Source organism: Panthera tigris, chromosome D3, assembly GCF_018350195.1.
Source record: "Panthera tigris isolate Pti1 chromosome D3, P.tigris_Pti1_mat1.1, whole genome shotgun sequence".
Taxonomy (NCBI): Eukaryota; Metazoa; Chordata; class Mammalia; order Carnivora; family Felidae; genus Panthera; species Panthera tigris.
Genome location: NC_056671.1, coordinates 11,863,238 through 11,878,903, shown reverse-complemented (window position 1 = coordinate 11,878,903; position 15,666 = coordinate 11,863,238). Strand labels below are relative to the sequence as shown.

Here is a 15,666-nt window from a genome sequence, read left to right as displayed (position 1 = left end):
GGTGTTCCCCAAAGCTAGACATTTAAAACAATCTCTAAGGGTGAATATCTGAATTAACTTATGGAAACATTTCCCAAGGGGACCGCCATCCAGAACAGAAAGAAGAGAGAAGGCGATCCTGGGGGAGAAGATGGGTGGGAGGACACTCCAGGAAAGCCCGGAGGAGGGAGGAGCCCCACAGGGAAGGGGGTCCTGAGGTCAGAAGAAGGGACAGGCATCAGCCCGGCAGAGTAGCTAAAGCCGGAACCAAGGCCGACAAAGCCGGCGGTAGACGGTCCTCAGCACTCTGTGATCGCGTAGGCCTTTGCCTCCCATACAACCTGCACAGGCCGATACCCTGCTTCAGGCTATAGTGTAAATGTCTGCTTGCCTGTCTCCCCACTTGCCAAGTTGAGAGTTCCCCACAGCAGGCGCCGAAGCCACTAGCTCGTGGCCTGGCGGCATTGATTATGACCGCAGCCGCCAGGACTGACATCTCCAAAGAGGCACCTCCCTAAATCCATTCACTAGGAAGGCACTCGCTGAGACCTGCTAGGGGTTGAGTGGTGGCCTCCCAAGAAAAGGATATGGAAGGGTCTAGTCGCCGTCAGGACGACCTCATCTAGAGGCACGGTCTTCGCCGACGTGGTCAAGTTAACACGAGGCCGTGCGGGGGTGGGATCAGCTCTGATGCAATATGACTGAAAGGTATCCGCACACAAGCAGACAGACAGACAGACTCAGGGGAGAAGACCGTGCCAAGCCGGAGGCAAGAGGCTGCAGCCGTGCAGCCAAATGCCGAGCATCGCCGGCCCGGCAGAGGCTGGAAGAGGCAAGGAAGGATGGTCCTGCAGATGCCGTGATGTCAGCCTGCGGCCTCCAGAACCGGGAGAATACATTTCAGTTGTTTGAAGCCCCCCCTAGGTTGTGGTTCTGTGTCACGGCAGCCCCAGAAAACTAACACGAGCCCCGAACTTTGAAAAGGAACTTCAGGTTCATTTCTAGCCCAGCATTGCCGTTCTGTGGAGGAGAACACAGAGGAGGCCCAGAGAAAGGAAGGCACGCGCCCGAGGTCACCAAGGCTACGCGTGCCCACGCCTGGCCTCCTCTCCCAGCCCGGGGCTTGGGAGATGCTGGCTTTTTCTTGTCGTCACCAGGCCCCCGTCCATCTCAGTGCCATTATCATTTATTATTTCTGCAAGAAGGGAGAGGCTCGGGAGCCTGCGCGGTTTCCAGCTCGGCCGGCGGTCTGTGTTTGCTGGCTTTGCATGAAAAGGGCCAGGCTGTTGGCTCTGCGGGGGGAACAGGCAGACTGGGGGGTGTGATGTGAGTCGTAAGTACAGTGACAAACTGCTCCGGGAATGGCCCGGGCACGGTCTAGCCAACCGGACCAGAAAACCGCAGCGCGTCGGGGGCGCCTGTAAGCGCCGTGTGGTTTCCTAATGCAGCGATCCGCCCTCTCTGCCGGGGTGCTCGTGGGTCCGGGGGGACTTTCTAAGCATCCGTACCGTTCCTTGAAGGGGAGGTAGGGTTTCTGCTTAACGGCCTCAAAGATTCCATTTTCGGACACATAATTACGGCCTTTCATGCCAGCCGTGCTTCAGAGGTGCATCCTTGTTGATGGTGCCCAAAGAGCATACGGACAACCTGGGTGAAGACAGGAGGCGGAAGCAATCAGAGCTGAGTCAGGCAGCATCTAGGGACCGGAGCCAGCGTGGACGGGACAAGAGCCATGAGTCAGCCCCTCGGAGAGAGCCTTGCTGGGGCGTGGGCTCACCGGCGAAGTGCCCACAACGGCTCCCCTCGCCTCCAGCCACGATGCCGACCTAAGGAGACAGCGTGAACCTCGGGCCTGCCCCTGTCGCCTGGTTCGAGGTATCGGGACACTGCTCCGAGCCGGGCCAACTCGGGGGAGCCCCGGCAGGCCAAAGGAATACAGCACGCTGAGGCTGGCCTTGACTTTGAAGCCAATGGGAGCCAACTTTCCATCCTGGCTCAGTCGCTAATTTGCCGGGGGACAGAGTCGGTTCACCCCTCTGAACGCCCGATTCTTTGTCTGCGGAATGGGTGAGCGATACCTTCTGGGAGGCGTTGGGACGTGCGGACTAGAAGCTTTACTGTGGATCCCGAAGTCAGATGACGAGCAGATACAGACTCCGGCTAGCTCACTTGCCAGGTGGGGAGCCTTTGGGAAGACCCCAACCTGTCTGTGGCTCGGTCTTCTCATCCCTCGCATAGACCTGTAGTGGACACTGTGGGGTCAAGCCCGTGCCTTTGGACACCATTCCCATGCAGGCTAACCCAATGGCTTCCAACTGTGAACACCTGTGGTTCTTCGCCTGAGGGATGTCTTTGGCCCTCAGGATCCACTTGGCCGGCTCACGGGGCAGGCTGGGAATGCTAGGTTAGGGTAAGGCTCCTGGAGGAGCCCCCTCATGATGGACTAGGGCTGACACATAAGGGCCCCAACTTCCTCCCCCCTCTGGTGAGACAACGCTGGGGCCCATTCTATGCATTCTTCCTGAAGATTCCTCTGGGGACTTCCCTCCAGTTGCCCACGGGAGGGATCCGGATATTATGGGGCCAGGGCTGTGGCTCGACCAGTTTGCTTCCTTTCCAGTGTTGCTGTCTCACTTCCTGGTGATCCTTCCAGATGCCTCACAGATGAACCCCTTACACCCCGACTCCATCCAGCGTTCGGCTCCTGTGGGATCCATCACGGCCACTGCGCACCCCGGAGAGTTAATATAAGGATGAAATGAATGAATCGAGGTCAAGTTCTCAGGACGGCATCTTCCGCACAGTCAGGTCGTGATAACATCGGCTTGACTGTCACGAGGCCTGACGTGGGCTGGCACACGGCACGTATAAGGCAGCTCAGCACGGTGTCGAGGGCACAGAATAAGCCACGGCTGTGTCATCTGTCAGATGTGGAAACTGAGGCTCAGAAGGCTGAGATCACTTGCCCTGGGGTTGTATCCAGTAATGGGTGGAGTTCGAATGAAAAACCCGGATTGGCCCTGCCCCTCATGACCTCTTTATAGGGGGAAAGAGAGGGGCCCAAACCACGGCCCTCAGGGCAAAGCGGTACGTCCACCTCTGAGACTCCCTCTCCTTGGTCTGCTGAGAATCCGAGGCCCTGAAACAAAGATAGCCTTGGAGCCTCCAGCCTTGCAGATAAGGGGCATGTAGAAACAAGGCTGTGTCTCCGAGTCTTGGCCATTGACCCTTCCCACAGCTATCCATCATCTTGAACGGGGATTTTATGCACCCTATACGCCAATCAACTCCTCAATTACCTCTCGGGAGGAGGGAGAGGCCCAGTGGCATCTGATGTCACGTTTGATTTAGGGTAAGTCATACTTAAGAGGGCATCTGAGGTTAAAGAACAGGGAATTCTGGGCCTGTTTATAAATCAACAGGCTTGAGGTTTTCACCGTTCACCTTCTAGAGCATGGAGCTAACGTTATGACTCATTGGATCATAAAAGAGATCAAATAGCTTCTTGCTAATAATTCTTTCCCTGACCCATTCTCTGGCACATTTGGTTTGTAAACAGAGTTTTAATGGCATCCCTTGGACATAATAACATCATTTCTTTATAGCACCTTGGCCGCCTAGTCACTCTTGGTTATAACTGGGTTTACATTTAAACCTCCCTCATTTGTGGGAGCTAATGTTGTTTGGTGTTTTAAGAACTACTTAAGGCCAGGGATACTGCCCTTGGAAAGGGTCGAACCAGCCCCTTTCAGAACACAGCCCTCGGGTGAGTCCGGCCCCAAAGCCACCATCCCTCCCCACCACCCACCCCCAGGACCCTGACCTCTGAGATTCCCGATTCCTGCCCCCAGCCCGGTTCTGCAGCGAAACTCGGTCCCGCCGGGGTCCTGGGTGACCCCGAGATTGGTCTCCGCAAGTGTCGGGAATGTCAAACGAGCTCTTGGTGCCACATATTGTTTTATGGGTAAGACAGGATTGCTCATTAACTAACCATCACGCAGAGATGCTCTGGGTTTGGAGACACTAAAGGAACGGCTTGGTGACGGCAGAGCAGAGTAGAAAAAGCACGAGAAGAAAGAGTTGAGGGGCCATTAAAGGGATGGAAAATACCCTGCAGGACAGGGCTTCCTAAACTTTTATCCCTTTGGTACCATGCTACGCTTAAGCCAGATCTCAGTGCTCCTCATTCTTATTTACTTGGTGCCCCTTTTGTTCATTTGCTTGTTGAAATTAACTCACTGGGAACACTTTTAAACGCTTGCCGTAAATAAGGGGCAACCATAAAAATCACTACGGGTCCACAATCCGTAATCCAACAGCCCAGGGCCAGACGTGTTTCAGAATTCAGAAACTTCCAGACTTTGGAAACGGAACGCGGTACACACACCCCCCCCCCCCCAGGACTGCACCCAGGATTAAACGCATTCATACTTCTGCAGCTTAACATTCACATTAATTTGGGTTTAAAAAAGGCTATCAATAATCTCATGGCTGCTTGGGTTCATTATGGCCATCACATGATGTATGAAAAAACAATCTAGTCTCAGAGAATTATGGATTTTGGAATTTCACATAAGGGATTATAAACCTGTAAAGTGGGGGCAGAGCAGTAGGATTGCGGTCCAGCTGGCCACGTCTAAAGAAATGAGCCAGGGATGAGCATGTTAGAACATTCTAGAACCAGCCAGTGCCTGTCTTCCAGATGTACCCGGAAGCGGTGAGACAGAAACAGAAAGGCAGGAACTTGCTCAGGATGGATTTCGATGCTGTTTGATGCCGGGGAGGGACCGTCTCAGTCACATCCAGGAACGTCAGCAGCACTTACGGCACAAATGGGGCCATGCCTGCCTATGGGACAAGCTTAGTAGCACTAGCTAAATAAACATCATGGTATGAACGTTCCGACTAAAAGGGCCTCAACCAACCTTCTATTCCAGGGGTCAACAGACTTTTTCTATAAAGGACCAGAGAGCAAATGAACCAGTTCTCAACTCTGCCCTTGCAATGCCAAAGCAACCACAGACGATCAGGAAGCCAATGGCTGCGGCTATGTGCTAATAAAATTTTATTTGCACACACAAGCTGTGGGCCATAGCTCATGGGACCCTACTCTCACCCAGCCTTTAAGTCAACACGAGAAAATAAACCCTAGAGGAGGAGTGATGTGCTCAAGGTGAACTGGGGGCTGGGCCAAAAACAGAAGCCAGCTCTCCCTTTTATGTTAAGAGGCTGGTAGTCAAAAGAAATAAAAGGAGAGGAAAATCTCAGCTGCTGTCTTCAACCCCGGGAATCATTTTAAGGGAAAGATTCTAAGAAATCACTCCCCACATGCAAACAAGAAGCAGATTTAAAGTTGAAGACAAGACAGGTATGAACGGACATTTAGAAAAAACATACTCAGGGCCAAAGAGAAAACACATCAAAGGGCAGCTGAGCAAATCTGTGAACACTCCCCCTCGAGACATCTTGAGCAGGACGATCAAACAATTGATCAAGCAGCCTAGAATTGTCCTACCCCGAGCAAAGGAAGTCTCAAGCTCCCTTTTGGCTCTGGACTACTCAGACCCATTTAGAGGGGGGTAAAAACCAGAGGGAATTTAGCCTAAAATACCCTAGTTGGGAGGAGATCATTTCCCCACTCCATCCAATTCAACAAACAGGTGTTGAGCTCCAATGATGTCCCAGCCACTGGACTGTCCCTGTGGAAAATGCAAACGTGTACGAAATATGGTCTCTCCCCATAAGAAATTTACAGTCAAGGAACAACAGGACCAGTTTCCATTCTCAGAGAATAAGGTTCTACAACGATAGAGAAAGCCTAGTTATGAAACTTTCTGAAGAGACAAGACACCCTTTGAAGGTGCCATGTTCCTGGCAAAAAGAATGGAGACAGAGGAAAGTGGGGGCAATCCAAGGTCACTCTCCGATCAGAACTACCTGGGCAAACCAGATGTTGGTAACTTCAGTGGCTCCCCCTAAAGCATGGCTATGGCAATGGTGAAGGATGCATTATAGAGCCTCTTCTCCTGGTGTCAAACGCCCCACACCAAGAGGTGGTGGTGACAGATATGGGATTCTCTGCCATGTCAGTCCAAGAGGCCTCCATGAGAAAGATGAGTGAGGGGTAAAGAGAGGGAGATAAGCAGATTGGCAGAACCAAAGGGGAAGAAGAATAGACAAAGAGGAGGGGACAGGAAAAGAGGAAGGGGGAGAGGGAGATCAGAGGGAACCCCGAGTGGAGAGAGAGGAAGTGCTGTGCAGAATGCTGCTGCTTTGGGAAGTCATCTACTCCCTTTGGGAAGGCCCTGGAGAGCATTAAGTGGGACAGCAGGTCGATTTGACTGGTCTCATAAGACCTCTCTGTCTTCTCCAGAGAAGGAGGCAGAACATGGCCAAGCGAGAACACCCAGGGAGCTGTTGCCATCGTCTTGAGGGAAAGATCGTGGGTTCATCCAGGGCAAGGCAGATGGAGATCGAAGAGAGGGGACAGAATCCAGGAAGCACAAGAAAGTCTATCCTTGGACAGTGACGGGCCACGGGGGTCCAAAATGAGGGCAGGCTTGTGTCCGTGCTTCTGGATCTGGGAACTTGATGTCGGCTGGGATGGGAAGGGCAAGGAACAAAGCCGGACTCTTTAGAAGCAAAAGGAATCCCAGGAGCAGCCTCGGATGTAGAGGAAGACACTTTAAGACGGGCCAATTCACGAGGCGCCTGGGTGGCCCCGTCGGTTGAGCGTCCAACTCTCGATTTCGGCTCAGGTCATGATCCCAGGGTTGCAGGATCAGGTCCCGTATCAGGCTCTGCACTAAGCATGGAGCCTGCTTAAGACTCTCCCTCTCTGTCTCTCTTTCTCTCTCTCAAATTAAAAGGAGGAGGAGGAGGAGGGGAAAAGCACCAATGAATGAAATCTTCCCCCAAATCCTGCACGGTCAGCATTGCCTGTGACATTTGTCCTCTTTCAGAAAGGCATAAATGGAAAGACACACGTATCTCATGCCTTCATCCTGGGGTACCACATATGGAAAGGAGGGAGGCTGTGATCTGGTCCCGGCTGTAAATGAATCCCACATCTCTTGGGCCACCAGATGGTAAACACCTGTTCCCTAGTTCTAAGGCCTGGCCTTACCAGCAGGTGAGATCCCTGAAAATAGGATCTAGAGGGGTCCCCCCTTTTATCACGCCAGGAAGAGGAAAAAGGCTGTGTTCAGGCTGCTGTGTACTGCAGCACCTGGCTGGCATTTGGGAAGATCAATCCTTCTGGAGGGAAATGAGGCAGGACAGCCAAGTTCCTAGGATTATATCCCTCGCACCTGGGAGCCTTCTGCCAAATGACCCCAGGGAAGAGTCAGTCCAATGAAAGACAGGTTCCTTCTCCAAGTGAAACTTGCTTCTGGGGCACCATGAGTCCCCTGGAGGCTGAGAGGAGTCACTCTTGAGGAGGCAGAAGCAGGGAGAGGAAACCCAACGTAACAAGGTTAATAACAGCTCACCGCGACGGCACCTTTCATCTGGAGATCTCAAAGCCGTTTACCACCACCCAATTAATTCTCTCAACACCCACTACACCACCAGCCCCCAAAGAAGATGTCATTATCATTCCTTTATGAGCAAGGCAACTGACAGGTTAGTTGGCTGGTTCAAAGCCACAAAACAGTTGTAAGGCAGAAGCCAAATTTGGGATGATTGCCCTCCTCTAATCACAAGGAGCTGGAGAGAAAAGATTCATTTGTAGGAGGGCTCTGATGATTACTCTTATTCATTCATTTATTCATTCATTCATTACTCATCTGTCCGTCCATCCATCCATCCATCTCCATTCATTCATCCATCCATCCATCCTTCTCTCCATCCTTTCACTCATCCATCCATCCATCCATCTCCATTCATTCATCCATCCATCCATCCATCTGCATTCATCCATCCATCCATCCATCCATCCATCCATCCTTCTATCCATCCATTCATTCATCCATCCATCCATCCATCCTTCTATCCATCCATTCATTCATCCATCCATCCATCCATCCATCCATCCTTCTATCCATCCATTCATTCATCCATCCATCCATCCATCCTTCTATCCATCCATTCATCCATCCATCCATCCATCCATCCTTCTATCCATCCATTCATCCATCCATCCATCCATCCATCCTTCTATCCATCCATTCACTCCTCCATTCATCCATCCATCTCCGTTCATTTATTTATTCATTTAGCGTGCATTAGTTGACATCCTGCCAGGCGCAGGCACTGCGCAAAGTGCGACCAAGACAAAGTCCTCGCCACCCATCTGGTGACTCTCCAAACCACTTTCTTTTCCATTACTGGAGGACTTTGCAGTTTACAAATACATTACCTTTTATAGATTCCATGAAATGGAGGGGGTTATTCCTATCTGATAGCTGAAGAAAGACTTGGGCACCAGGCCACATCACAGAACGAAGGTCTGGATCCAGCGTGCCTGGAGCACTTTCACACTTTGCAGCATCCTTCCTGAGCCGGTCTTCCCAGCTCCAGGGAAAATCCCTCCAGCGTCCTGATCGGGTGAAAGGCTTTGCAAATCCTCATCCAGCAGCAAAGCACCTCCACCAGTGACCCGTGAGCTGGCTAATGAAATAGCCGGACGGATGAAGATACTGCAGTGGATTTTCATGGGAGCACGAGAGTAAAACTTCAGTTATACCAGAAAGACAGCAAGTCTGATGGAATGAACCGAGGTAGACAGAGGCGTGTATCACACTGTCCAGTAAGGCAGGAGGGCAGATGAAGTCAGGAGCTGAATCGGAAACTAGTTTTGTTTCTAATTTTGTGTCTCCTCCGATAGGAGTCAGTGATGATGGCCCCTTTATCTAAGATGCCCACCATCTTTCATAGGTGGGCCTCTTTTCCTCTGTCACTATTGAAGGACACCAAGGCTGTAAATGACACAAGGCGCTTCCTGTTCACTCCAGCACCGCGTGCCAGTGAAGAGCAGGGAAGGCGTCTCCTGATGACATTTTAACTGTTCAGCAAATCATGCATCCAAAGGCGGCCATGACAACCTTCTCTGGGGAGACTGTGAGCTCCCTGGGGATGCGGCCATCTCGGTCTTACTTAGCAAACACGTTCTTTTTTTCAATATTTTTTAATTTTTGTCAATGTTTATTTTTCAGAGAGAGAGAGAAGAGAGACAGCGCATGAGTTGGGGGTGGGGGGGAGCGGGGATGGAGAGGAAGAGACACAGAATCCGAAGCAGGCTCCAGGCTCCAGGCTCCGAGCCGTCATCACCCAGCCGACATGGGGCTTGAACTCACGAACCGCAAGAACGTGATCTGAGACGAAATCGAACGCTTCGCCGACTGAGCCACCCAGGCGCCCCTAAGCAAACAGGTTCGAGTACGGTACCTGTCACATTGGTGGAGGCACTCCACCAATATTTGTCGAGGGGAATTAGAGTCATGCATGCAAAGTCCAAATTCTCCGGGGAAAAAGGAACGCGTCTAGTGTCAGTGTCTTCATTAATGTAAGGAGTAGAGCATCCAAGAAAACTAGCAGGCTTATGCTAACCAATCAACCCATTCCCTTCCCTTAAGGAATTATAACCAGGAAGGCACTGGGTGCACAGGAGATAAAGCAAGGAGGTGCAGGTTGGGTGAAAATCGATGGCACTTGGCAGCTCCCTCCACTACAGGGAGAAATATGCTACGTGGTCATACCCTTGATGGGGTGTAATGAGCACGGCAACTGACCTCTTATGTGGCCTTTCTGCCCCAAACCCATAACCTCAGTCTAATCATGAGAAAATCATTTGAGATTCTCAACTGAGAGATATCCTCCAAACCCCAATTGAGGGAGAGTCTACGAAATCCCTGACTAGCGCTCCCTTAAACTGATAAGAACAGATACTACGCTTGATCTTGGCCAAAAGGCCGAGAAACGATGGACTGGCCCTCCTTTAAAACCATCAAGGTCATCCAAAAGAAGAGAAGTGTGGAAGACTGTCAACGGGCCTAGGGAGACACGACAACTAAATGTAATGTGTTGCCCCGGAGTTGACCCTGGGACACGAAATGGGCGTTAGGGAAAATCAGTGAATCTGAATAAAGTATGGACCTCAGTGATGATGATACACCCGTAATGGTTCACGGACTACAAGAAAGGTACTATATCAACATGAGACGGAATGTTATGAGAAAGCGGGCATGGGATATATGGCAACCCTCCATTCACAATTATCTGTTAATCTAAAACTAGTCTAGGGACGCCTGGGTGGCTCAGTCGGTTGAGCGTCTGACTCTTGATTTCAGCTCAGGTCATGATCTCACAGTTCATGGGTTCGAGCCCCACATCGGGCTCTGCGCACTGACCAGCACGGAGCCTGCTTGGGATTCTGTTTGTTTCCCTCTCTCTCTGCCCCTCCCTACTCATGCTCTGTCTCTCTCAAAGTAAATAAACTTTAAAAACAGTAAGTAAATTGGGGCGCCTGGGTGTCTCAGTCGGTTGAGCGTCCAACTTCGGCTCAGATCATGATCTCACGGTTTGTGAGTTCGAGCCCCACATGGGGCTCTGTGCTGACAGCTCGGAGCCTGCTTGAGATTCTCACTCTCCCTCTCTCTCTCTCTCTTTCTGCCCCTCCCCCCACTCGTGCGCTCTCTCTCCCTCTCTCAAGATACATAACTTTAAAAAAAATAAATAAAACTGTTCTAAAATTAAAAGTCTATTTAAAAATAATCATCGGGACAGCTGGGTGGCTCAGTCGGTTAAGTGTCTGACTTCGGCTCAGGTCATGATCTCACCGTTCATGAGTTCGAGCCCCGCATCAGGCTCTGTGCTGATGGCTCAGAGCCTGGAGTTGCTTCGGATTCTGTGTCTCCCTCTCTCTCTGCTCCTCCCCTGCTCATGCTCTGTCTCTCTCTGTCTCTCAAAAATAAATAAACACTGGAAAAAAATTTTTTAATAAATAAATAAATAAACGTTAAAAAAAATAAATAATCACCTGTGTAACTGGACAGCATGATGAAAAGAGAAGCAGAACGATGAGAGGGATCTTTTATTATTTTCTTTTTTGGCTTTTTTAGTTCTCCCACCGAGGTTGCACCTTTCTGAGATGGGACAGGCACAACTGTGTAAAACATATTCATCACCCATCTATTCCACTCAGAGGTAGCTATTAAATTCACCTGCTCCCCACTTGCTTGATTTCCAGGCTCGTGGGACGGCTAAAGACACAACCGTCACCATCTTTCCCCACAGGGGCTGAACCGTATTGGGGTCAAGCCATTCTGCGGAGCCTCCACACATCCCGTATTCCCCTCCACGTACAGCCTTCAGCCCCAGCCAAGGGCCGTGCATCCGCGGGATCACGTGGGAGGACAGACCACCAGCAAGAAATGAGGCGACGTTCCTGGGTAAAGCCACCGCAACCCATCCCCAACGGCTCAAGCCTGACGTTGGGGTATTGCCCGCCCTGGCAAATATTTTCTGAGTCCGTGATCACCGTGGCCTCTGCCAAGTAGGAAAATACGGGGAATCCTAAATTAGGCACAGCATATGTCTCCGCCTTAATAACCCTTGGCACTTTTCTGGCACCTTTCATCCAAGGCGTCTCAAAGAACTTGTCCAAACGTTACCTCATCTGGCCCACAACACCCTGGCTATTATTAAGCCCATTTAACAGATATAGAAACAGGCGTGTAGTGAAGCCAGGTGAGCTATGAGTTGGTGGCCCCATCTCCAACTCAATGGCAGGCTCTGGGAGGAACTGAGGCCCATGAGGGGGGCATCTGTGCACTCAGTAATCAATCCTTTTTGCTTCTAATTTCCTAGCCATCTGGAGAGTGTAATAGTGTATTATATATATATACTATATATATATACTATAATATATACCATATATATACTATAGTATATAGTATATATATAGTGTATATATATATACACTATATATATACTATATACTATAGTATACTATATACTATATATACTGTATACTATATATATAGTGTATATATATATATATATACACTATATATATATACTATATACTATAGTATATATATATAGTGTAAGTATATAGTATATATATAGTGTATATATTATATACATTATATATAATATATACTATATATTATATACATTATATATAATATATACTATATATTATATACATTATATAATATATGTACTATAGTATAGAGTATATATAGTATATACATTATATATTATATACTATATATACATATAATATACTGTATATTATATACTATATAATATATATACTATACTACATATACTATATATACATATGAGTATATATATGTGTATATTATATACATTATATATAATATATATACTATAGTATATATAGTATATATTATATACATTATATATAATATATATAGTATATACTATATATACTATATATACTATATATACTATATATATAATAAAAGGCCACAGGGTAACAAAGGGGCTTTGGAGGCACACAGATTTGGGTTTTGTGTCTGAGGCTGGGCTGCTCATGTACTGTGTGACCATGGGGAAGCTATAGAACCACTGTGTGCCTCAGTTTCCCCAGATGTGAAACAAAGAGTAGAAATTAACCTTCTGGAGCACCGGGGCGGGGTGGGGGTGGGGGGGCGCAGTTAGCGGATAGCATCAGTACAGCCAACTGGGGACAAGAGGGAAGTGAGATTCCTGCTGGATTTCAATGTCTGGGAGCCTCACGTGAGCCTAAAGGGTGCAGCTGAGGGGCAGGGAGATACACTGTTGCTGATACAAGATCTGCGGGGTGGGGAGCTAAGCGGTAAACATGAGGAACAGAGTTGGGGGGTGGTACGGAGGACGTCAGGTAAGTTTTGATCAAGCCTCCAGCCGTTGGTAGACAGGGCGAGTCTGGGAATGATGGTGTCCCAAGACGGCAGCTTGTTGGGAGGAGAAAGCTCTTGGAGATGAAGAAGGTCTTCGTTCTGTACCAATTCTCTCTCTCTTTCTCTCTCTCTCTCTCTCTCTCACACACACACACACACACACACACACACCCCTCTAATGCAAGGATCTGTGGGTGCTCTAGCAACTTCTGAGCATCCAAAATTAAGAGCACATGGGGAGCCTTTCTCCAGAATGGACAAACGGTGGTACCCAGGGCCTGGTGCCATGTTTCCCACCCGATGGTCAGGGAGGCGCGTGGTGGGTGGGGACACTCTCCAAGGTCAGGGAGGCGTGTGGTGGGCGGGGACATGCTCCCCCTGACCACCTTAGGCAGTGAGCTTTCCACTCAGTCCCAGGGCCCATCTCTCTGCCATCTGTCTGTGCATCTGAGTGGCCTTCCTCTGGCCGTCACAGCAGCTGCCTCCCGCCTCCCTCACCCTGTTTCTGGGGAAGCCTGCAGAAAGGGAGTTCGCAGGCTCAGAGGAGCACAGAGGGAAGGGGGTAAGGCGGGAGGGAGGGAAACCCTGTACAGGTTTCAGAAGAGACCACGGTGGAGTCCTCCCTGTCACCAACACCTCGCGGAGACTTCAATAAACGCTTCACTGAATTTCTAAAAGACGCTTCCTTCCTCTGTCTTCAGGGGCTGGCCCGGTAGATCTCCCCAGCGAGATCTGGCCCCAGTGGTCCGCAGACCCTGACGTCCCGAGGGTGAAAACAGAAAAGCCAAGTCAAGGCTGGAGGGAGTAGCAGAGGAGGAGCTGGACGGCAGGGCCAGCGGGGACCATGAAGGAGGGAGCCGGTTGGGAGAAAACTGGAAAGAAGGAGAAGCATATGGGGAGGACCCCCACAACTCGGGGTTGTTAGAACAAAACACGACCGTGCGCGCCAGCCCCTTCGCGCGGCCCGCTCGCACACAGGGCCCGCTCGCCACCCGTTGGTGCCACATAAATGCTAATCACTGTTCACATCGGGAAGTCTGAGTGTCAGGGCAGCGAAACTAACCCGTAATGATACCGAAACGATGGATACGTGTCAATGTACGTCGGTCCAAACCCACAGAATGTGCAACACCGAGAGGGGGCCCGGACGGGAACTACGGACTCTGGGTGACAACAACCTGTTAATGCAGGCTCATCGATTGCAACCAATGTGCCCCTCCAGTGGGAACGTAGATGGGGGGGGGGGGATATATGGGAAGTCTCTGAAGTTTCTACTCAACTTTGCTGTGAAACTCAAACTGCTCTAAAATTTAGTTTATTGTTTCATGTCTTTAATGTCTTTACTTATTTATTTTTGAGAGAGAGCACGAATGGGGGAGGGGCAGGGAGAGAGGGAGACACAGAATCGGAAGCAGGCTCCAGGCTCCGAGCCATCAGCCCAGAGCCCGACGCGGGGCTCGAACACACGGACCGCGAGATCGTGACCTGAGCCGAAGTGGGGCGCTTAACCGACCAGGCCACCCAGGCGCCATGAGTTTTTTTTAAGTGGTGTTTTGAAATGGAACAGGCGGGGATCTGAGTAAGTGAGCTAGGCTGCCGTTCGTTCATTGAGCATTTCTGAATTGAAAACCAATTTGTTAATTGAAAACCGATGTGTGCCGAGTATGATGTCAGGTGTGGATGTACATGAAGGAAACAAATGTCGGGGCTAGGGGACAGCCAGACACTTGCCCACATGCACAGATAAACCGGCAGGGTCATTTCGGAGAGGGGCAAGTCCAAGAGAGGAAATCACAGGGCGATGGGGGACCGAATGGTGGCTAGGGTGGCCGGGGAGGGCCTCTGAAAAGGCATTGGAGCAGAGACCTAAGTGACAGGAAGGGTGTAAAAAGGGGGGGTCTCAGGAGGTGGGGGTGACAGAGACGGAAATCCTAAGACCAGACAAGCTTGACAGGCTGAGGGGAGGGGACCCCCGAGAAATTCCAGAGTCAGGTGCTGGTGGTAGCTACCCATGGCCCCCTGAGAAGCAGGCTGGGTCCTCTGCCGGGACTCAGGTGCAAGAGGCAGATCTGGGAGGGGGTGGTGGTGGCCTAGCGGAAAACCCTGAAGGCCAGTGACTATGCGTCCAAACTTGGACGCAGTGGCTTTCCGTGTGGGCAAAGGGTCTAAATGAACCTTGCTTATTGCAGAGACGGGGCCGGGGGCGTGCCTCACGCATTCCCTTTTAAAACCTTTCACAACAAAAAGCAAAGCGGGAACCCGATAAGCTGGGTACCATTTCAGACAGGACACTTGGCAGCAAAGAAGCAACAATTCTCGCCTCGCAAGCAAGGCCGCGATGTGGGGGCTCTAGGTTTGCCTGTTCACCGGGGAAAAGGGAGGCGGGGTGATAAAATACCCCGTTAAGAATGAAAACCGCTTGGAGAGTAAATTCCGTCTGCAATGCTGTAATCACGTGGTGTGGACCAAGGCTAAGAAGCATCGCATAGAAACGAAAATATGTCGGGGCGCCTGGGGGGGGGGGGGCTCAGTCGGTTGAGCCTCGGACTTCGGCTCAGGTCAAGATCTCACGGTTTGTGAGTTCGAACCCCGCGTCGGGCTCTGTGCTGATGCCTTGGAGCCTGGAGCCTGCTTCCGATTCTGTGTCTCCTTCTCTCTCTGACCCTCCCCCGTTCGTGCCCTGTCTCTCTCTGTCTCAAAAATAAATAAACATTTAAAAAAAAAATTTTTTTTTTTAAGAGAAACGAAAATATGTTGGTCTTGGGGTGTTAGGGTTTGAACGATCTTTTTTTTTTCCTCTTTGGAAAAAAAAAAAAAAGAAAGAAAGAAATGAATG

The 15,666-nt window shown here is 50.2% G+C and overlaps 1 long non-coding RNA gene and 1 pseudogene across 3 annotated transcripts in view; both read right to left on the bottom strand.

Annotated features, from left to right (window-relative positions):
• Window positions 1-15,666, bottom strand: part of LOC107179397 — a 243,158-nt gene that overhangs the window by 173,666 nt on the left and 53,826 nt on the right. The gene's annotated exons all lie outside the window — the stretch shown is intronic.
• LOC122232866 lies at window positions 9,740-9,902 on the bottom strand (annotated as a pseudogene).